Below are 25,132 nucleotides of genomic sequence, written 5' to 3' on the forward strand. Positions count from 1 at the left end.
TTTTATGATTGCAAATGGTAAAGAATGTGATTAAAGGCTCTTTTCCTATGTCAAAAGTTTTAGTTTTCGAGGGTAATAGCTACGTATGTTGAAAAAATGAAGATATTAGACTATTTTATGATTGCACATGGTAAAGAATGTGATTAAAGGCTCTTTTCCTATTTCAAAAGTTTTAGTTTTTGGGGGTAATAGCTACGTATGTTGAAAAAATGAAGTTATTAGACTATTTTATGATTGCACATGGTAAAGAATGTGATTAAAGGTTCTTTTGCTATGTCAAAAGTTTTAGTTTTCGAGGGTAATAGCTACGTATGTTGAAAAAATGAAGATATTAGACTATTTTATGATTGCACATGGTAAAGAATGTGATTAAAGGCTCTTTTCCTATGTCAAAAGTTTTAGTTTTCGAGGGTAATAGCTACGTATGTTGAAAAAATGAAGATATTAGACTATTTTATGATTGCACATGGTAAAGAATGTGATTGATGGCTCTTTTCCTATGTCAAAAATTTTAGTTTTCGAGGGTAATAGCTACGTATGTTGAAAAAATGAAGATATTAGACTATTTTATGATTACACATGGTAAAGAATGTGATTAAAGGCTCTTTTCCTATTTCAAAAGTTTTAGTTTTCGAGGGTAATAGCTACGTATGTTGAGAAAATGAAGATATTAGACTATTTTATGATTGCAAATGGTAAGGAATGTGATTAAAAGCTCTTTTCCTATGTTAAAAGTTTTAGTTTTCGGGGGTAATAGCTACGTGTGTTGAAAAAATGAAGATATTAGACGATTTTATGATTGCAAATGGTAAAGAATGTGATTAAAGGCTCTTTTCCTATTTCAAAAGTTTTAGTTTTCGAGGGTAATAGCTACGTATGTTGAAAAAATGAAGATATTAGACAATTTTATGATTGCACATGGTAAAGAATGTGATTAAAGGCTCTTTTCCTATTTCAAAAGTTTTAGTTTTCGAGGGTAATAGCTATGTCCGTGGAAAAAATGAAGATATTAGACTATTTTATGATTGCACATGGTAAAAAATGTGATTAAAGGCTCTTTTCCTATTTCAAAAGTTTTAGTTTTCGAGGGTAATAGCTACGTATGTTGAAAAAATGAAGATATTAGACTATTTTATGATTGCAAATGGTAAAGAATGTGATTAAAGGCTCTTATCCTATGTCAAAAGTTTTAGTTTTCGAGGGTAATAGCTACGTATGTTGAAAAAATGAAGATATTAGACTATTTTATGATTGCACATGGTAAAGAATGTGATTAAAGGCTCTTTTCCTATTTCAAAAGTTTTAGTTTTCGAGGGTAATAGCTACGTATGTTGAAAAAATGAAGATATTAGACTATTTTATGATTGCACATGGTAAAGAATGTGATTAAAGGCTCTTTTCCTATGTCAAAAGTTTTAGTTTTCGAGGGTAATAGCTACGAATGTTGAAAAAATGAAGATATTAGACTATTTTATGATTGCACATGGTAAAGAATGTGATTAAAGGCTCTTTTCCTATTTCAAAAGTTTTAGTTTTCGAGGGTAACAGCTACGTATGTTGAAAAAATGAAGATATTAGACAATTTTATGATTGCACAAGGTAAAGAATGTGATTAAAGGCTCTTTTCCTATTTCAAAAGTTTTAGTTTTCGAGGATAATAGCTACGTATGTTGAAAAAATGAAGATATTAGACAATTTTATGATTGCAAATGGTAAAGAATGTGATTAAAGGCTCTTTTCCTATTTCAAAAGTTTTAGTTTTCGGGGATAATAGCTACGTATGTTGAAAAAATGAAGATATTAGACTATTTTATGATTGCACATGGTAAAGAATGTTATTAAAGGCTCTTTTCCTATGTCAAAAGTTTTAGTTTTCGAGGGTAATAGCTAAGTATGTTGAAAAAATGAAGATATTAGACTATTTTATGATTGCACATGGTAAAGAATGTAATTAAAGGCTCTTTTCCTATGTCAGAAGTTTTAGTTTTCGAGGGTAATAGCTTTGTCTGTGGAAAAAATGAAGATATTAGACAATTCTATGATTGCAAATGGTAAAGAATGTGATTAAAGGCTCTTTTCCTATTTCAAAAGTTTTAGTTTTCGGGGGTAATAGCTACGTGTGTTGAAAAAATGAAGATATTAGACTATTTTATGATTGCACATGGTAAAGAATGTGATTAAAGGCTCTTTTCGTATGTCAAAAGTTTTAGTTTTCGAGGGTAATAGCTACGTATGTTGAAAAAAATGAAGATATTAGACTATTTTATGATTGCACATGGTAAAGAATATGATTAAAGGCTCTTTTCCTATTTCAAAAGTTTTAGTTTTCGAGGGTAATAGCTACGTATGTTGAAAAAATGAAGATATTAGACAATTTTATGATTGCAAATGGTAAAGAATGTGATTAAAGGCTCTTTTCCTATTTCAAAAGTTTTAGTTTTTGGGGGTAATAGCTACGTATGTTGAAAAAATGAAGATATTAGACTATTTTATGATTGCACATGGTAAAGAATGTGATTAAAGGCTCTTTTCCTATGTCAAAAGTTTTAGTTTTCGAGGGTAATAGCTACGTATGTTGAAAAAATGAAGATATTAGACTATTTTATGATTGCACATGGTAAATAATGTGATTAAAGGCTCTTTTCCTATGTCAAAAGTTTTAGTTTTCGAGGGTAATAGCTTTGTCTGTGGAAAAAATGAAGATATTAGACTATTTTATGATTGCAAATGGTAAAGAATGTGATTAAAGGCTCTTTTCTTATTTCAAAAGTTTTAGTTTTCGGGGGTAATAGCTACGTATGTTGAAAAAATGAAGATATTAGACTATTTTATGATTGGACATGGTAAAGAATGTGATTAAAGGCTCTTTTCCTATGTCAAAAGTTTTAGTTTTCGAGAGTAATAGCTACGTATGTTGAAAAATTGAAGATATTAGACTATTTTATGATTGCACATGGTAAAGAATGTGATTAAAGGCTCTTTTCCTATTTCAAAAGTTTTAGTTTTCGAGGGTAATAGCTACGTATGTTGAAAAAATGAAGATATTAGACAATTTTATGATTGCACATGGTAAAGAATGTGATTAAAGGCTCTTTGCCTATTTCAAAAGTTTTAGTTTTCGAGGGTAATAGCTTTGTCTGTCGAAAAAATGAAGATATTAGACTATTTTATGATTGCACATGGTAAAGAATATGATTAAAGGCTCTTTTCCTATTTCAAAAGTTTTAGTTTTCGAGGGTAATAGCTACGTATGTTGAAAAAATGAAGATATTAGACTATTTTATGATTGCACATGGTAAAGAATGTGATTAAAGGCTCTTTTCCTATTTCAAAAGTTTTAGTTTTCGAGGGTAATAGCTACGTATGTTGAAAAAATGAAGATATTAGACTATTTTATGATTGCAAATGGTAAAGAATGTGATTAAAGGCTCTTTTCCTATGTCAAAAGTTTTAGTTTTCGAGGGTAATAGCTACGTATGTTGAAAAAATGAAGATATTAGACTATTTTATGATTGCACATGGTAAAGAATGTGATTAAAGGCTCTTTTCCTATTTCAAAAGTTTTAGTTTTCGAGGGTAATAGCTACGTATGTTGAAAAAATGAAGATATTAGACAATTTTATGATTGCACATGGTAAAGAATGTGATTAAAGGCTCTTTTCCTATTTCAAAAGTTTTAGTTTTCGAGGGGTAATAGCTACGTATGTTGAAAAAATGAAGATATTAGACAATTTTATGATTGCAAATGGTAAAGAATGTGATTAAAGGCTCTTTTCTTATTTTAAAAGTTTTAGTTTTCGGGGGTAATAGCTACGTATGTTGAAAAAATGAAGATATTTGACTATTTTATGATTGCACATGGTAAAGAATGTGATTAAAGGCTCTTTTCCTATGTCAAAAGTTTTAGTTTTCGAGGGTAATAGCTACGTATGTTGAAAAAATGAAGATATTAGACTATTTTATGATTGCACATGGTAAGGAATGTGATTAAAGGCTCTTTTCCTATGTCAAAAGTTTTACTTTTCGAGGGTAATAGCTTTGTCTGTTGAAAAAATGAAGATATTAGACTATTTTATGATTGCAGATGGTAAAGAATGTGATTAAAGGCTCTTTTCCTATTTCAAAAGTTTTAGTTTTCGAGGGTAATAGCTACATATGTTGAAAAAATGAAGATATTAGACTATTTTATGATTGCAAATGGTAAAGAATGTGATTAAAGGCTCTTTTCCTATGTCAAAAGTTTTAGTTTTCGAGGGTAATAGCTACGTATGTTGAAAAAATGAAGATATTAGACTATTTTATGATTGCACATGGTAAAGAATGTGATTAAAGGCTCTTTTCCTATTTCAAAAGTTTTAGTTTTTGGGGGTAATAGCTACGTATGTTGAAAAAATGAAGATATTAGACTATTTTATGATTGCACATGGTAAAGAATGTGATTAAAGGCTCTTTTCCTATGTCAAAAGTTTTAGTTTTCGAGGGTAATAGCTACGTATGTTGAAAAAATGAAGATATTAGACTATTTTATGATTGCACATGGTAAAGAATGTGATTAAAGGCTCTTTTCCTATGTCAAAAGTTTTAGTTTTCGAGGGTAATAGCTACGTATGTTGAAAAAATGAAGATATTAGACTATTTTATGATTGCACATGGTAAAAAATGTGATTAATGGCTCTTTTCCTATGTCAAAAATTTTAGTTTTCGAGGGTAATAGCTACGTAGGTTGAAAAAATGAAGATATTAGACTATTTTATGATTGCACATGGTAAAGAATGTGATTAAAAGCTCTTTTCCTATGTCAAAAGTTTTAGTTTTCGAGGGTAATAGCTACGTATGTTGAAAAAATGAAGATATTAGACTATTTTATGATTGCACATGGTAAAGAATGTGATTAAAGGCTCTTTTCCTATTTCAAAAGTTTTAGTTTTCGAGGGTAATAGCTACGTATGTTGAAAAAATGAAGATATTAGACAATTTTATGATTGCACATGGTAAAGAATGTGATTAAAGGCTCTTTTCCTATTTCAAAAGTTTTAGTTTTCGAGGGTAATAGCTATGTCTGTGGAAAAAATGAAGATATTAGACTATTTTATGATTGCACATGGTAAAAAATGTGATTAAAGGCTCTTTTCCTATTTCAAAAGTTTTAGTTTTCGAGGGTAATAGCTACGTATGTTGAAAAAATGAAGATATTGGACTATTTTATGATTGCACATGGTAAAGAATGTGATTAAAGGCTCTTTTCCTATGTCAAAAAATTTAGTTTTCGAGGGTAATAGCTACGTATTTTGAAAAAATGAAGATATTAGACTATTTTATGATTGCACATATTAAAGAATGTGATTAAAGGCTCTTTTCCTATTTCAAAAGTTTTAGTTTTCGAGGGTTCTAGCTACGTATGTTGAAAAAATGAAGATATTAGACAATTTTATGATTGCACATGGTAAAGAATGTGATTAAAGGCTCTTTTCCTATTTCAAAAGTTTTAGTTTTCGAGGGTAATAGCTACGTATGTTGAAAAAATGAAGATATTAGACTATTTTATGATTGCAAATGGTAAAGAATGTGATTAAAGGCTCTTTTCCTATTTCAAAAGTTTTAGTTTTCGAGGGTAATAGCTACGTATGTTGAAAAAATGAAGATATTAGACTATTTTATGATTGTACATGGTAAAGAATGTGATTAAAGGCTCTTTTCCTATTTCAAAAGTTTTAGTTTTCGAGGGTAATAGCTACGTATGTTGAAAAATGAAGATATTAGACTATTTTATGATTGCACATGGTAAAGAATGTGATTAAAGGCTCTTTTCCTATTTCAAAAGTTTTAGTTTTCGAGGGTAATAGCTACGTATATTGAAAAAATGAAGATATTAGACAATTTTATGATTGCACATGGTAAAGAATGTGATTAAAGGCTCTTTTCCTATTTCAAAAGTTTTAGTTTTCGAGGGTAATAGCTTTGTCTGTCGAAAAAATGAAGATATTAGACTATTTTATGATTGCACATGGTAAAGAATGTGATTAAAGGCTCTTTTCCTATTTCAAAAATTTTTAGTTTTCGAGGGTAATATCTATGTATGTTGAAAAAATGAAGATATTAGACTATTTTATGATTGCAAATGGTAAAGAATGTGATTAAAGGCTCTTTTCCTATTTCAAAAGTTTTAGTTTTCGAGGGTAATAGCTACGTATGTTGAAAAAATGAAGATATTAGACAATTTTATGATTGCAAATGGTAAAGAATGTGATTAAAGGCTCTTTCTTATGGTTTCTTATGTCAAAAGTTTTAGTTTTCGAGGGTAATAGCTACGTATGTTGAAAAAAATGAAGATATTAGACTATTTTATGATTGCACATGGTAAAGAATGTGATTAAAGGCTCTTTTCCTATTTCAAAAGTTTTAGTTTTCGAGGGTAATAGCTACGTATGTTGAAAAAATGAAGATATTAGACAATTTTATGATTGCAAATGGTAAAGAATGTGATTAAAGGCTCTTTTCCTATTTCAAAAGTTTTAGTTTTTGGGGGTAATAGCTACGTATGTTGAAAAAATGAAGATATTAGACTATTTTATGATTGCACATGGTAAAGAATGTTATTAAAGGCTCTTTTCCTATGTCAAAAGTTTTAGTTTTCGAGGGTAATAGCTACGTATGTTGAAAAAATGAAGATATTAGACTATTTTATGATTGCACATGGTAAATAATGTGATTAAAGGCTCTTTTCCTATGTCAAAAGTTTTAGTTTTCGAGGGTAATAGCTTTGTCTGTGGAAAAAATGAAGATATTAGACTATTTTATGATTGCAAATGGTAAAGAATGTGATTAAAGGCTCTTTTCTTATTTCAAAAGTTTTAGTTTTCGGGGGTAATAGCTACGTATGTTGAAAAAATGAAGATATTAGACTATTTTATGATTGCACATGGTAAAGAATGTGATTAAAGGCTCTTTTCCTATGTCAAAAGTTTTAGTTTTCGAGAGTAATAGCTACGTATGTTGAAAAATTGAAGATATTAGACTATTTTATGATTGCACATGGTAAAGAATGTGATTAAAGGCTCTTTTCCTATTTCAAAAGTTTTAGTTTTCGAGGGTAATAGCTACGTATGTTGAAAAAATGAAGATATTAGACAATTTTATGATTGCACATGGTACAGAATGTGATTAAAGGCTCTTTGTTTATTTCAAAAGTTTTAGTTTTCGAGGGTAATAGCTTTGTCTGTCGAAAAAATGAAGATATTAGACTATTTTATGATTGCACATGGTAAAGAATATGATTAAAGGCTCTTTTCCTATTTCAAAAGTTTTAGTTTTCGAGGGTAATAGCTACGTATGTTGAAAAAATGATAATATTAGACTATTTTATGATTGCACATGGTAAAGAATGTGATTAAAGGCTCTTTTCCTATTTCAAAAGTTTTAGTTTTCGAGGGTAATAGCTACGTATGTTGAAAAAATGAAGATATTAGACTATTTTATGATTGCAAATGGTAAAGAATGTGATTAAAGGCTCTTTTCCTATGTCAAAAGTTTTAGTTTTCGAGGGTAATAGCTACGTATGTTGAAAAAATGAAGATATTAGACTATTTTATGATTGCACATGGTAAAGAATGTGATTAAAGGCTCTTTTCCTATTTCAAAAGTTTTAGTTTTCGAGGGTAATAGCTACGTATGTTGAAAAAATGAAGATATTAGACAATTTTATGATTGCACATGGTAAAGAATGTGATTAAAGGCTCTTTTCCTATTTCAAAAGTTTTAGTTTTCGAGGGGTAATAGCTACGTATGTTGAAAAAATGAAGATATTAGACAATTTTATGATTGCAAATGGTAAAGAATGTGATTAAAGGCTCTTTTCTTATTTTAAAAGTTTTAGTTTTCGGGGTAATAGCTACGTATGTTGAAAAAATGAAGATATTTGACTATTTTATGATTGCACATGGTAAAGAATGTGATTAAAGGCTCTTTTCCTATGTCAAAAGTTTTAGTTTTCGAGGGTAATAGCTACGTATGTTGAAAAAATGAAGATATTAGACTATTTTATGATTGCACATGGTAAAGAATGTGATTAAAGGCTCTTTTCCTATGTCAAAAGTTTTAGTTTTCGAGGGTAATAGCTACGTATGTTGAAAAAATGAAGATATTAGACTATTTTATGATTGCACATGGTAAAGAATGTGATTAAAGGCTCTTTTCCTATTTCAAAAGTTTTAGTTTTCGAGGGTAATAGCTACGTATGTTGAAAAAATGAAGATATTAGACTATTTTATGATTGCACATGGTAAAGAATGTGATTAAAGGCTCTTTTCCTATGTCAAAAGTTTTAGTTTTCGAGGGTAATAGCTACGTATGTTGAAAAAATGAAGATATTAGACTATTTTATGATTGCACATGGTAAAGAATGTGATTAAAGGCTCTTTTCCTATTTCAAAAGTTTTAGTTTTCGAGGGGTAATAGCTACGTATGTTGAAAAAATGAAGATATTAGACTATTTTATGATTGCACATGGTAAAGAATGTGATTAAAGGCTCTTTTCCTATGTCAAAAGTTTTAGTTTTCGAGGGTAATAGCTACGTATGTTGAAAAAATGAAGATATTAGACTATTTTATGATTGCACATGGTAAAGAATGTGATTAAAGGCTCTTTTCCTATGTCAAAAGTTTTAGTTTTCGAGGGTAATAGCTACGTATGTTGAAAAAATGAAGATATTAGACTATTTTATGATTGCACATGGTAAAGAATGTGATTAATGGCTCTTTTCCTATGTCAAAAGTTTTAGTTTTCGAGGGTAATAGCTACGTATGTTGAAAAAATGAAGATATTAGACTATTTTATGATTGCACATGGTAAAGAATGTGATTAAAGGCTCTTTTCCTATTTCAAAAGTTTTAGTTTTCGAGGGTAATAGCTACGTATGTTGAAAAAATGAAGATATTAGACTATTTTATGATTGCACATGGTAAAGAATGTGATTAAAGGCTCTTTTCCTATTTCAAAAGTTTTAATTTTCGAGGGTAATAGCTACGTATGTTGAAAAAATGAAGATATTAGACTATTTTATGATTGCACATGGTAAAGAATGTGATTAAAGGCTCTTTTCCTATTTCAAAAGTTTTAGTTTTCGAGGGTAATAGCTACGTATGTTGAAAAAATGAAGATATTAGACTATTTTATGATTGCACATGGTAAAGAATGTGATTAAAGGCTCTTTTCCTATTTCAAAAGTTTTAGTTTTCGAGGTAATAGCTACGTATGTTGAAAAAATGAAGATATTGACTATTTTATGATTGCACATGGTAAAGAATGTGATTAAAGGCTCTTTTCCTATTTCAAAAGTTTAGTTTTCGAGGGTAATAGCTACGTATGTTAAAAAATGAAGATATTAGACTATTTTATGATTGCACATGGTAAAGAATGTGATTAAAGGCTCTTTTCCTATTTCAACAGTTTTAGTTTTCGAGGGTAATAGCTACGTATGTTGAAAAAATGAAGATATTAGACATATTTTATGATTGCACATGGTAAAGAATGTGATTAAAGGCTCTTTTCCTATTTCAAAAGTTTTAGTTTTCGAGGGTAATAGCTACGTATGTTGAAAAAATGAAGATATTAGACTATTTTATGATTGCACATGGTAAAGAATGTGATTAAAGGCTCTTTTCCTATTTCAAAAGTTTTAGTTTTCGAGGGTAATAGCTACGTATGTTGAAAAAATGAAGATATTAGACTATTTTATGATTGCAAATGGTAAAGAATGTGATTAAAGGCTCTTTTCCTATTTCAAAAGTTTTAGTTTTCGAGGGTAATAGCTACGTATGTTGAAAAATGAAGATATTAGACTATTTTATGATTGCACATGGTAAAGAATGTGATTAAAGGCTCTTTTCCTATGTCAAAAGTTTTAGTTTTCGAGGGTAATAGCTACGTCTGTTGAAAAAATGAAGATATTAGACTATTTTATGATTGCACATGGTAAAGAATGTGATTAAAGGCTCTTTTCCTATTTCAAAAGTTTTAGTTTTCGAGGGTAATAGCTACGTATGTTGAAAAAATGAAGATATTAGACTATTTTATGATTGCACATGGTAAAGAATGTGATTAAAGGCTCTTTTCCTATTTCAAAAGTTTTAGTTTTCGAGGGTAATAGCTACGTATGTTGAAAAAATGAAGATATTAGACTATTTTATGATTGCACATGGTAAAGAATGTGATTAAAGGCTCTTTTCCTATTTCAAAAGTTTTAGTTTTCGAGGGGTAATAGCTACGTATGTTGAAAAAATGAAGATATTAGACTATTTTATGATTGCACATGGTAAAGAATGTGATTAAAGGCTCTTTTCCTATTTCAAAAGTTTTAGTTTTCGAGGGTAATAGCTACGTATGTTGAAAAAATGAAGATATTAGACTATTTTATGATTGCACATGGTAAAGAATGTGATTAAAGGCTCTTTTCCTATGTCAAAAGTTTTAGTTTTCGAGGGTAATAGCTACGTATGTTGAAAAAATGAAGATATTAGACTATTTTATGATTGCACATGGTAAAGAATGTGATTAAAGGCTCTTTTCCTATTTCAAAAGTTTTAGTTTTCGAGGGTAATAGCTACGTATGTTGAAAAAATGAAGATATTAGACTATTTTATGATTGCACATGGTAAAGAATGTGATTAAAGGCTCTTTTCCTATTTCAAAAGTTTTAGTTTTCGAGGGTAATAGCTACGTATGTTGAAAAAATGAAGATATTAGACTATTTTATGATTGCAAATGGTAAGAATGTGATTAAAGGCTCTTTTCCTATGTCAAAAGTTTTAGTTTTCGAGGGTAATAGCTTTGTCTGTTGAAAAAATGAAGATATTAGACTATTTTATGATTGCACATGGTAAAGAATGTGATTAAAGGCTCTTTTCCTATTTCAAAAGTTTTAGTTTTCGAGGGTAATAGCTACGTATGTTGAAAAAATGAAGATATTAGACTATTTTATGATTGCAAATGGTAAAGAATGTGATTAAAGGCTCTTTTCCTATGTCAAAAGTTTTAGTTTTCGAGGGTAATAGCTACGTATGTTGAAAAAATGAAGATATTAGACTATTTTATGATTGCACATGGTAAAGAATGTGATTAAAGGCTCTTTTCCTATTTCAAAAGTTTTAGTTTTCGGGGGTAATAGCTACGTATGTTGAAAAAATGAAGATATTAGACTATTTTATGATTGCACATGGTAAAGAATGTGATTAAAGGCTCTTTTCCTATGTCAAAAGTTTTAGTTTTCGAGGGTAATAGCTAGGTATGTTGAAAAAATGAAGATATTAGACTATTTTATGATTGCACATGGTAAAGAATGTGATTAAAGGCTCTTTTCCTATGTCAAAAGTTTTAGTTTTCGAGGGTAATAGCTACGTATGTTGAAAAAATGAAGATATTAGACTATTTTATGATTGCACATGGTAAAGAATGTGATTAATGGCTCTTTTCCTATGTCAAAAATTTTAGTTTTCGAGGGTAATAGCTACGTATGTTGAAAAAATGAAGATATTAGACTATTTTATGATTGCACATGGTAAAGAATGTGATTAAAGGCTCTTTTCCTATTTCAAAAGTTTTAGTTTTCGAGGGTAATAGCTACGTATGTTGAGAAAATGAAGATATTAGACTATTTTATGATTGCAAATGGTAAGGAATGTGATTAAAAGCTCTTTTCCTATGTCAAAAGTTTTAGTTTTCGAGGGTAATAGCTACGTATGTTGAAAAAATGAAGATATTAGACAATTTTATGATTGCACATGGTAAAGAATGTGATTAAAGGCTCTTTTCCTATTTCAAAAGTTTTAGTTTTCGAAGGTAATAGCTATGTCTGTGGAAAAAATGAAGATATTAGACTATTTTATGAATGCACATGGTAAAAAATATGATTAAAGGCTCTTTTCCTATTTCAAAAGTTTTAGTTTTCGAGGGTAATAGCTACGTATGTTGAAAAAATGAAGATATTGGACTATTTTATGATTGCACATGGTAAAGAATGTGATTAAAGGCTCTTTTCCTATGTCAAAAAATTTAGTTTTCGAGGGTAATAGCTACGTATTTTGAAAAAATGAAGATATTACAATATTTTATGATTTCACATATTAAGGAATGTGATTAAAGGCTCTTTTCCTATTTCAAAAGTTTTAGTTTTCGAGGGTTCTAGCTACGTATGTTGAAAAAATGAAGATATTAGACAATTTTATGATTGCACATGGTAAAGAATGTGATTAAAGGCTCTTTTTCTATTTCAAAAGTTTTAGTTTTCGAGGGTAATAGCTACGTATGTTGAAAAAATGAAGATATTAGACTATTTTATGATTGCAAATGGTAAAGAATGTGATTAAAGGCTCTTTTCCTATTTCAAAAGTTTTAGTTTTCGAGGGTAATAGCTACGTATGTTGAAAAAATGAAGATATTAGACTATTTTATGATTGTACATGGTAAAGAATGTGATTAAAGGCTCTTTTCCTATTTCAAAAGTTTTAGTTTTCGAGGGTAATAGCTACGTATGTTGAAAAATGAAGATATTAGACTATTTTATGATTGCACATGGTAAAGAATGTGATTAAAGGCTCTTTTCCTATTTCAAAAGTTTTAGTTTTCGAGGGTAATAGCTATGTATATTGAAAAAATGAAGATATTAGACAATTTTATGATTGCACATGGTAAAGAATGTGATTAAAGGCTCTTTTCCTATTTCAAAAGTTTTAGTTTTCGAGGGTAATAGCTTTGTCTGTCGAAAAAATGAAGATATTAGACTATTTTATGATTGCACATGGTAAAGAATGTGATTAAAGGCTCTTTTCCTATTTCAAAAGTTTTAGTTTTCGAGGGTAATAGCTACGTATGTTGAAAAAATGAAGATATTAGACTATTTTATGATTGCACATGGTAAAGAATGTGATTAAAGGCTCTTTTCCTATGTCAAAAGTTTTAGTTTTCGAGGGTAATAGCTACGTATGTTGAAAAAATGAAGATATTAGACTATTTTATGATTGCACATGGTAAAGAATGTGATTAAAGGCTCTTTTCCTATTTCAAAAGTTTTAGTTTTCGAGGGTAATAGCTACGTATGTTGAAAAAATGAAGATATTAGACTATTTTATGATTGCAAATGGTAAAGAATGTGATTAAAGGCTCTTTTCCTATGTCAAAAGTTTTAGTTTTCGAGGGTAATAGCTACGTATGTTGAAAAAATGAAGATATTAGACTATTTTATGATTGCACATGGTAAAGAATGTGATTAAAGGCTCTTTTCCTATTTCAAAAGTTTTAGTTTTCGAAGGTAATAGCTATGTCTGTGGAAAAAATGAAGATATTAGACTATTTTATGAATGCACATGGTAAAAAATGTGATTAAAGGCTCTTTTCCTATTTCAAAAGTTTTAGTTTTCGAGGGTAATAGCTACGTATGTTAAAAAAATGAAGATATTGGACTATTTTATGATTGCACATGGTAAAGAATGTGATTAAAGGCTCTTTTCCTATGTCAAAAAATTTAGTTTTCGAGGGTAATAGCTACGTATTTTGAAAAAATGAAGATATTAGAATATTTTATGATTTCACATATTAAAGAATGTGATTAAAGGCTCTTTTCCTATTTCAAAAGTTTTAGTTTTCGAGGGTTCTAGCTACGTATGTTGAAAAAATGAAGATATTAGACAATTTTATGATTGCACATGGTAAAGAATGTGATTAAAGGCTCTTTTCCTATTTCAAAAGTTTTAGTTTTCGAGGGTAATAGCTACGTATGTTGAAAAATGAAGATATTAGACTATTTTATGATTGCACATGGTAAAGAATGTGATTAAAGGCTCTTTTCCTATTTCAAAAGTTTTAGTTTTCGAGGGTAATAGCTACGTATGTTGAAAAAATGAAGATATTAGACTATTTTATGATTGCACATGGTAAAGAATGTGATTAAAGGCTCTTTTCCTATGTCAAAAGTTTTAGTTTTCGAGGGTAATAGCTTTGTCTGTTGAAAAAATGAAGATATTAGACTATTTTATGATTGCACATGGTAAAGAATGTGATTAAAGGCTCTTTTCCTATTTCAAAAGTTTTAGTTTTCGAGGGTAATAGCTACGTATGTTGAAAAAATGAAGATATTAGACTATTTTATGATTGCAAATGGTAAAGAATGTGATTAAAGGCTCTTTTCCTATGTCAAAAGTTTTAGTTTTCGAGGGTAATAGCTACGTATGTTGAAAAAATGAAGATATTAGACTATTTTATGATTGCACATGGTAAAGAATGTGATTAAAGGCTCTTTTCCTATTTCAAAAGTTTTAGTTTTCGGGGGTAATAGCTACGTATGTTGAAAAAATGAAGATATTAGACTATTTTATGATTGCACATGGTAAAGAATGTGATTAAAGGCTCTTTTCCTATGTCAAAAGTTTTAGTTTTCGAGGGTAATAGCTACGTATGTTGAAAAAATGAAGATATTAGACTATTTTATGATTGCACATGGTAAAGAATGTGATTAATGGCTCTTTTCCTATGTCACAAATTTTAGTTTTTGAGGGTAATAGCTACGTATGTTGAAAAAATGAAGATATTAGACTATTTTATGATTGCACATGGTAAAGAATGTGATTAAAGGCTCTTTTCCTATTTCAAAAGTTTTAGTTTTCGAGGGTAATAGCTACGTATGTTGAGAAAATGAAGATATTAGACTATTTTATGATTGCAAATGGTAAGGAATGTGATTAAAGGCTCTTTTCCTATGTCAAAAGTTTTAGTTTTCGAGGGTAATAGCTTTGTCTGTTGAAAAAATGAAGATATTAGACTATTTTATGATTGCACATGGTAAAGAATGTGATTAAAGGCTCTTTTCCTATTTCAAAAGTTTTAGTTTTCGAGGGTAATAGCTACGTATGTTGAAAAAATGAAGATATTAGACTATTTTATGATTGCAAATGGTAAAGAATGTGATTAAAGGCTCTTTTCCTATGTCAAAAGTTTTAGTTTTCGAGGGTAATAGCTACGTATGTTGAAAAAATGAAGATATTAGACTATTTTATGATTGCACATGGTAAAGAATGTGATTAAAGGCTCTTTTCCTATTTCAAAAGTTTTAGTTTTCGGGGTAATAGCTACGTATGTTGAAAAAATGAAGATATTAGACTATTTTATGATTGCACATGGTAAAGAATGTGATTAAAGGCTCTTTTCCTATGTCAAAAGTTTTAGTTTTCGAGGGTAATAGCTAGGTATGTTGAAAAAATGAAGATATTAGACTATTTTATGATTGCACATGGTAAAGAATGTGATTAAAGGCTCTTTTCCTATTTCAAAAGTTTTAGTTTTCGGGGGGTAATAGCTACGTATGTTGAAAAAATGAAGATATTAGACTATTTTATGATTGCACATGGTAAAGAATGTGATTAAAGGCTCTTTTCCTATGTCAAAAGTTTTAGTTTTCGAGGGTAATAGCTAGGTATGTTGAAAAAATGAAGATATTAGACTATTTTATGATTGCACATGGTAAAGAATGTGATTAAAGGCTCTTTTCCTATGTCAAAAGTTTTAGTTTTCGAGGGTAATAGCTACGTATGTTGAAAAAATGAAGATATTAGACTATTTTATGATTGCACATGGTAAAGAATGTGATTAATGGCTCTTTTCCTATGTCAAAAATTTTAGTTTTCGAGGGTAATAGCTACGTATGTTGAAAAAATGAAGATATTAGACTATTTTATGATTGCACATGGTAAAGAATGTGATTAAAGGCTCTTTTCCTATTTCAAAAGTTTTAGTTTTCGAGGGTAATAGCTACGTATGTTGAGAAAATGAAGATATTAGACTATTTTATGATTGCAAATGGTAAGGAATGTGATTAAAAGCTCTTTTCCTATGTCAAAAGTTTTAGTTTTCGAGGGTAATAGCTACGTATGTTGAAAAAATGAAGATATTAGACAATTTTATGATTGCACATGGTAAAGAATGTGATTAAAGGCTCTTTTCCTATTTCAAAAGTTTTAGTTTTCGAAGGTAATAGCTATGTCTGTGGAAAAAATGAAGATATTAGACTATTTTATGAATGCACATGGTAAAAAATATGATTAAAGGCTCTTTTCCTATTTCAAAAGTTTTAGTTTTCGAGGGTAATAGCTACGTATGTTGAAAAAATGAAGATATTGGACTATTTTATGATTGCACATGGTAAAGAATGTGATTAAAGGCTCTTTTCCTATGTCAAAAAATTTAGTTTTCGAGGGTAATAGCTACGTATTTTGAAAAAATGAAGATATTACAATATTTTATGATTTCACATATTAAGGAATGTGATTAAAGGCTCTTTTCCTATTTCAAAAGTTTTAGTTTTCGAGGGTTCTAGCTACGTATGTTGAAAAAATGAAGATATTAGACAATTTTATGATTGCACATGGTAAAGAATGTGATTAAAGGCTCTTTTTCTATTTCAAAAGTTTTAGTTTTCGAGGGTAATAGCTACGTATGTTGAAAAAATGAAGATATTAGACTATTTTATGATTGCAAATGGTAAAGAATGTGATTAAAGGCTCTTTTCCTATTTCAAAAGTTTTAGTTTTCGAGGGTAATAGCTACGTATGTTGAAAAAATGAAGATATTAGACTATTTTATGATTGTACATGGTAAAGAATGTGATTAAAGGCTCTTTTCCTATTTCAAAAGTTTTAGTTTTCGAGGGTAATAGCTACGTATGTTGAAAAATGAAGATATTAGACTATTTTATGATTGCACATGGTAAAGAATGTGATTAAAGGCTCTTTTCCTATTTCAAAAGTTTTAGTTTTCGAGGGTAATAGCTATGTATATTGAAAAAATGAAGATATTAGACAATTTTATGATTGCACATGGTAAAGAATGTGATTAAAGGCTCTTTTCCTATTTCAAAAGTTTTAGTTTTCGAGGGTAATAGCTTTGTCTGTCGAAAAAATGAAGATATTAGACTATTTTATGATTGCACATGGTAAAGAATGTGATTAAAGGCTCTTTTCCTATTTCAAAAATTTTAGTTTTCGAGGGTAATAGCTACGTATGTTGAAAAAATGAAGATATTAGACTATTTTATGATTGCACATGGTAAAGAATGTGATTAAAGGCTCTTTTCCTATGTCAAAAGTTTTAGTTTTCGAGGGTAATAGCTACGTATGTTGAAAAAATGAAGATATTAGACTATTTTACGATTGCACATGGTAAAGAATGTGATTAAAGGCTCTTTTCCTATTTCAAAAGTTTTAGTTTTCGAGGGTAATAGCTACGTATGTTGAAAAAATGAAGATATTAGACTATTTTATGATTGCAAATGGTAAAGAATGTGATTAAAGGCTCTTTTCCTATGTCAAAAGTTTTAGTTTTCGAGGGTAATAGCTACGTATGTTGAAAAAATGAAGATATTAGACTATTTTATATTGCACATGGTAAAGAATGTGATTAAAGGCTCTTTTCCTATTTCAAAAGTTTTAGTTTTCGAGGGTAATAGCTACGTATGTTGAAAAAATGAAGATATTAGACTATTTTATGATTGCACATGGTAAAGAATGTGATTAAAGGCTCTTTTCCTATGTCAAAAGTTTTAGTTTTCGAGGGTAATAGCTACGTATGTTGAAAAAATGAAGATATTAGACTATTTTATGATTGCACATGGTAAAGAATGTGATTAAAGGCTCTTTTCCTATGTCAAAAGTTTTAGTTTTCGAGGGTAATAGCTACGTATGTTGGAAAAATGAAGATATTAGACAATTTTATGATTGCACATGGTAAAGAATGTGATTAAAGGCTCTTTTCCTATGTCAAAAGTTTTAGTTTTCGAGGGTAATAGCTAGGTATGTTGGAAAAATGAAGATATTAGACTATTTTATGATTGCACATGGTAAAGAAAGTGCTTAAAGGCTCTTTTCCTATTTCAAAAGTTTTAGTTTTCGAGGGTAATAGCTACGTATGTTGAAAAAATGAAGATATTAGACAATTTTATGATTGCAAATGGTAAAGAATGTGATTAAAGGCTCTTTTCCTATGTCAAAAGTTTTAGTTTTCGAGGGTAATAGCTACGTATGTTGAAAAAATGAAGATATTAGACTATTTTATGATTGCAAATGGTAAAGAATGTGATTAAAGGCTCTTTTCCTATGTCAAAAGTTTTAGTTTTCGAGGGTAATAGCTACGTATGTTGAAAAAATGAAGATATTAGACTATTTTATAATTGCAAATGGTAACGAATGTGATTAAAGGCTCTTTTCCTATGTCAAAAGTTTTAGTTTTCGAGGGTAATAGCTACCTATGTTGAAAAAATGAAGATATTAGACTATTTTATGATTGCAAATGGTAAAGAATGTGATTAAAGGCTCTTTTCCTATGTCAAAAGTTTTAGTTTTCGAGGGTAATAGCTACGTATGTTGAAAAAATGAAGATATTAGACTATTTTATAATTGCAAATGGTAACGAATGTGATTAAAGGCTCTTTTCCTATGTCAAAAGTTTTAGTTTTCGAGGGGTAATAGCTACGTATGTTGAAAAAATGAAGATATTAGACTATTTTATAATTGCAAATGGTAACGAATGTGATTAAAGGCTCTTTTCCTGTGTCAAAAGTTTTAGTTTTCGAGGGTAATAGCTACGTATGTTGAAAAAATGAAGATATTAGACTATTTTATAATTGCAAATGGTAACGAATGTGATTAAAGGCTCTTTTCCTATGTCAAAAGTTTTAGATTTCGAGGGTAATAGCTACGTATGTTGAAAAAATGAAGATATTAGACTATTTTATGATTGCACATGGTAAAGAATGTGCTTAAAGGCTCTTTTTCGATGGCAAAAGTTTTAGTTTTCGAGGGTAATAGCTACGTATGTTGAAAAAATGAAGATATTAGACTATTTTAGGATTGCAAATGGTAAAGAATGTGATTAAAGGCTCTTTTCCTATGTCAAAAGTTTTAGTTTTCGAGGGTAATAGCTACGTATGTTGGAAAAATGAAGATATTAGACTATTTTATGATTGCACATGGTAAAGAATGTGATTAAAGGCTCTTTTCCTATGTCAAAAGTTTTAGTTTTCGAGGGTAATAGCTAGGTATGTTGGAAAAATGAAGATATTAGACTATTTTATGATTGCACATGGTAAAGAAAGTGCTTAAAGGCTCTTTTCCTATTTCAAAAGTTTTAGTTTTCGAGGGTAATAGCTACGTATGTTGAAAAAATGAAGATATTAGACAATTTATGATTGCAAATGGTAAAGAATGTGATTAAAGGCTCTTTTCCTATGTCAAAAGTTTTAGTTTTCGAGGGTAATAGCTACGTATGTTGAAAAAATGAAGATATTAGACTATTTTATGATTGCAAATGGTAAAGAATGTGATTAAGGCTCTTTTCCTATTTCAAAAGTTTTAGTTTTCGAGGGTAATAGCTACGTATGTTGAAAAAATGAAGATATTAGACTATTTTATAATTGCAAATGGTAACGAATGTGATTAAAGGCTCTTTTCCTATGTCAAAAGTTTTAGTTTTCGAGGGTAATAGCTACCTATGTTGAAAAAATGAAGATATTAGACTATTTTATGATTGCAAATGGTAAAGAATGTGATTAAAGGCTCTTTTCCTATGTCAAAAGTTTTAGTTTTCGAGGGTAATAGCTACGTATGTTGAAAAAATGAAGATATTAGACTATTTTATAATTGCAAATGGTAACGAATGTGATTAAAGGCTCTTTTCCTATGTCAAAAGTTTTAGTTTTCGAGGGTAATAGCTAGGTATGTTGAAAAAATGAAGATATTAGACTATTTTATAATTGCAAATGGTAACGAATGTGATTAAAGGCTCTTTTCCTGTGTCAAAAGTTTTAGTTTTCGAGGGTAATAGCTACGTATGTTGAAAAAATGAAGATATTAGACTATTTTATAATTGCAAATGGTAACGAATGTGATTAAAGGCTCTTTTCCTATGTCAAAAGTTTTAGATTTCGAGGGTAATAGCTACGTATGTTGAAAAAATGAAGATATTAGACTATTTTATGATTGCACATGGTAAAGAATGTGCTTAAAGGCTCTTTTTCGATGGCAAAAGTTTTAGTTTTCGAGGGTAATAGCTACGTATGTTGGAAAAATGAAGATATTAGACTATTTTATGATTGCACATGGTAAAGAATGTGATTAAAGGCTCTTTTCCTATGTCAAAAGTTTTAGTTTTCGAGGGTAATAGCTAAGTATAATGAAAAAATGAAGATATTAGACTATTTCATGATTGCACATGGTAAAGAATGTGATTAAAGGCTCTTTTTCTATGGCAAAAGTTTTAGTTTTCGAGGGTAATAGCTACGTATGTTGAAAAAATGAAGATATTAGGCTATTTATAATTTCAAATGGTAACGAATGTGATTAAAGGCTCTTTTCCTATGTCAAAAGTTTTAGTTTTCGAGGGTAATAGCTACGTATGTTGGAAAAATGAAGATATTAGACTATTTTATAATTGCAAATGGTAACGAATGTGATTAAAGGCTCTTTTCCTATGTCAAAAGTTTTAGTTTTCGAGGGTAATAGCTACGTATGTTGGAAAAATGAAGATATTAGACTATTTTATGATTGCACATGGTAAAGAAAGTGCTTAAAGACTCTTTTCCTATTTGAAAAGTTTTAGTTTTCGAGGGTAATAGCTACGTATGTTGAAAAAATGAAGATATTAGACTATTTATGATTGCAATGGTAAAGAATGTGATTAAAGGCTCTTTTCCTATTTCAAAAGTTTTCGTTTTCGAGGGTAATAGCTACGTATGTTGGAAAAATGAAGATATTAGACTATTTTATGATTGCAAATGGTAAAGAATGTGATTAAAGGCTCTTTTCCTATTTCAAAAGTTTTAGTTCTCGGGGGTAATAGCTACGTATGTTGAGAAAATGAAGATATTAGACTATTTTATGATTGCAAATGGTAAAGAATGTGATTAAAGGCTCTTTTCCTATGTCAAAAGTTTTAGTTTTCGAGGGTAATAGCTACGTATGTTGAAAAAATGAAGGTATTAGACTATTTTATGATTGCAAATGGTAAAGAAAGTGCTTAAAGGCTCTTTTCCTATGTCAAAAGTTTTAGTTTTCGAGGGTAATAGCTAAGTATGTTGAAAAAATGAAGATATTAGACTATTTTATAATTGCAAATGGTAACGAATGTGATTAAAGGCTCTTTTCCTATGTCAAAAGTTTTAGTTTTCGAGGGTAATAGCTACGTATGTTGGAAAAATGAAGATATTAGACTATTTTATGATTGCACATGGTAAAGAATGTGATTAAAGGCTCTTTTCCTATGTCAAAAGTTTTAGTTTTCGAGGGTAATAGCTACGTATGTTGGAAAAATGAAGATATTAGACTATTTTATGATTGCACATGGTAAAGAATGTGATTAAAGGCTCTTTTCCTATGTCAAAAGTTTTAGTTTTCGAGGGTAATAGCTACGTATGTTGGAAAAATGAAGATATTAGACTATTTTATGATTGCACATGGTAAAGAATGTGATTAAAGGCTCTTTTTCTATGGCAAAAGTTTTAGTTTTCGAGGGTAATAGCTACGTATGTTGAAAAAATGAAGATATTAGGCTATTTTATAATTGCAAATGGTAACGAATGTGATTAAAGGCTCTTTTCCTATGTCAAAAGTTTTAGTTTTCGAGGGTAATAGCTACGTATGTTGGAAAAATGAAGATATTAGACTATTTTATAATTGCAAATGGTAACGAATGTGATTAAAGGCTCTTTTCCTATGTCAAAAGTTTTAGTTTTTGAGGGTAATAGCTACGTATGTTGGAAAAATGAAGATATTAGACTATTTTATGATTGCACATGGTAAAGAAAGTGCTTAAAGGCTCTTTTCCTATTTGAAAAGTTTTAGTTTTCGAGGGTAATAGCTACGTATGTTGAAAAAATGAAGATATTAGACTATTTTATGATTGCAAATGGTAAAGAATGTGATTAAAGGCTCTTTTCCTATTTCAAAAGTTTTCGTTTTCGAGGGTAATAGCTACGTATGTTGGAAAAATGAAGATATTTGACTATTTTATGATTGCAAATGGTAAAGAATGTGATTAAAGGCTCTTTTCCTATTTCAAAAGTTTTAGTTTTCGGGGGTAATAGCTACGTATGTTGAAAAAATGAAGATATTAGACTATTTTATGATTGCAAATGGTAAAGAATGTGATTAAAGGCTCTTTTCCTATGTCAAAAGTTTTAGTTTTCGAGGGTAATAGCTACGTATGTTGAAAAAATGAAGGTATTAGACTATTTTATGATTGCAAATGGTAAAGAAAGTGCTTAAAGGCTCTTTTCCTATGTCAAAAGTTTTAGTTTTCGAGGGTAATAGCTACGTATGTTGAAAAAATGAAGATATTAGACTATTTTATAATTGCAAATGGTAACGAATGTGATTAAAGGCTCTTTTCCTATGTCAAAAGTTTTAGTTTTCGAGGGTAATAGCTACGTATGTTGGAAAAATGAAGATATTAGACTATTTTATGATTGCACATGGTAAAGAATGTGATTAAAGGCTCTTTTCCTATGTCAAAAGTTTTAGTTTTCGAGGGTAATAGCTACGTATGTTGGAAAAATGAAGATATTAGACTATTTTATGATTGCACATGGTAAAGAATGTGATTAAAGGCTCTTTTTCTATGTCAAAAGTTTTAGTTTTCGAGGGTAATAGCTACGTATGTTGGAAAAATGAAGATATTAGACTATTTTATGATTGCACATGGTAAAGAATGTGATTAAAGGCTCTTTTCCTATGTCAAAAGTTTTAGTTTTCGAGGGTAATTGCTACGTATGTTGAAAAAATGAAGATATTAGACTATTTTATGATTGCAAATGGTACAGAATATTATTAAAGGCTCTTTTCTTATGTCAAAAGTTTTAGTTTTTGAGGGTAATAGCTACGTATGTTGAAAAAATGAGGATATTAGACTATTTTAGGATTGCAAATGGAAAAGAATGTGATTAAAGGCTCTTTTCCTATGTCAAAAGTTTTAGTTTTCGGGGGTAATAGCTACTTATGTTGAAAAAATGAAGATATTAGACTATTTTATGATTGCAAATGGTAAAGAATGTGATTAAAGGCTCTTTTCCTATGTCAAAAGTTTTCGTTTTCGAGGGTAATAGCTACGTATGTTGGAAAAATGAAGATATTAGACTATTTTATGATTGCACATGGTAAAGAATGTGATTAAAGGCTCTTTTCCTATGTCAAAAGTTTTCGTTTTCGAGGGTAATAGCTACGTATGTTGGAAAAATGAAGATATTAGACTATTTTATAATTGCAAATGGTAACGAATGTGATTAAAGGCTCTTTTCCTATGTCAAAAGTTTTAGTTTTCGAGGGTAATAGCTACGTATGTTGGAAAAATGAAGATATTAGACTAATTTATGATTGCACATTTTTAGATTTTTTTCGAATGTGATTAAAGGCTCTTTTCCTATGTCAAAAGTTTTAGTTTTCGAGGGTAATAGCTACGTATGTTGGAAAAATGAAGATATTAGACTAATTTATGATTGGACATTTTTAGATTTTTTTCGAATGTGATTAAAGGCTCTTTTCCTATGTCAAAAGTTTTAGTTTTCGAGGGTAATAGCTACGTATGTTGAAAAAATGAAGATATTAGACTATTTTATAATTGCAAATGGTAACGAATGTGATTAAAGGCTCTTTTCCTATGTCAAAAGTTTTAGTTTTCGAGGGTAATAGCTACGTATGTTGAAAAAATGAAGATATTAGACTATTTTATGATTGCAAATGGTAAAGAATATGATTAAAGGCTCTTTTCCTATGTCAAAAGTTTTAGTTTTCGAGGGTAATAGCTACGTATGTTGAAAAAATGAAGATATCAGACTATTTTATGATTGCAAATGGTAAAGAATGTGATTAAAGGCTCTTTTCCTATTTCAAAAGTTTTAGTTTTCGAGTGTAATAGCTACGTATGTTGGAAGAATGAAGATATTAGACTATTTTATGATTGCACATGGTAAAGAATGTGCTTAAAGGCTCTTTTCCTATGGCAAAAGTTTTAGTTTTCGAGGGTAATAGCTACGTATGTTGGAAAAATGAAGATATTAGACTATTTTATGATTGCACATGGTAAAGAATGTGATTAAAGGCTCTTTTCCTACGTCAAAAGTTTTAGTTTTCGAGGGTAATAGCTACGTATGTTGGAAAAATGAAGATATTAGACTAATTTATGATTGCACATTTTTAGATTTTTTTCGAATGTCATTAAAGGCTCTTTTCCTATGTCAAAAGTTTTAGTTTTCGAGGGTAATAGCTACGTATGTTGAAAAAATGAAGGTATTAGACTATTTTATGATTGCAAATGGTAAAGAAAGTGCTTAAGGGCTCTTTTCCTATGTCAAAAGTTTTAGTTTTCGAGGGTAATAGCTACGTATGTTGAAAAAATGAAGGTATTAGACTATTTTATGATTGCAAATGGTAAAGAAAGTGCTTAAAGGCTCTTTTCCTATGTCAAAAGTTTTAGTTTTCGAGGGTAATAGCTACGTATGTTGAAAAAATGAAGATATTAGACTATTTTATAATTGCAAATGGTAACGAATGTGATTAAAGGCTCTTTTCCTATGTCAAAAGTTTTAGTTTTTGAGGGTAATAGCTACGTATGTTGGAAAAATGAAGATATTAGACTATTTTATGATTGCACATGGTAAAGAATGTGATTAAAGGCTCTTTTCCTATGTCAAAAGTTTTAGTTTTCGAGGGTAATAGCTACGTATGTTGAAAAAATGAAGATATTAGACTATTTTAGGATTGCAAATGGTAAAGAATTTGATTAAAGGCTCTTTTCCTATGTCGAAAGTTTTAGTTTTCGAGGGTAATAGCTACGTATGTTGGAAAAATGAAGATATTAGACTATTTTATGATTGCACATGGTAAAGAAAGTGCTTAAAGGCTCTTTTCCTATTTCAAAAGTTTTAGTTTTCGAGGGTAATAGCTACGTATGTTGAAAAAAATGAAGATATTAGACTATTTTATGATTGCAAATGGTAAAGAATGTGATTAAAGGCTCTTTTCCTATGTCAAAAGTTTTAGTTTTCGAGGGTAATAGCTACGTATGTTGGAAAAATGAAGATATTAGACTATTTTATGATTGCACATG

This window comes from Artemia franciscana, chromosome 17, assembly GCF_032884065.1.
Source record: "Artemia franciscana chromosome 17, ASM3288406v1, whole genome shotgun sequence".
Classification (NCBI taxonomy): Eukaryota; Metazoa; Arthropoda; class Branchiopoda; order Anostraca; family Artemiidae; genus Artemia; species Artemia franciscana.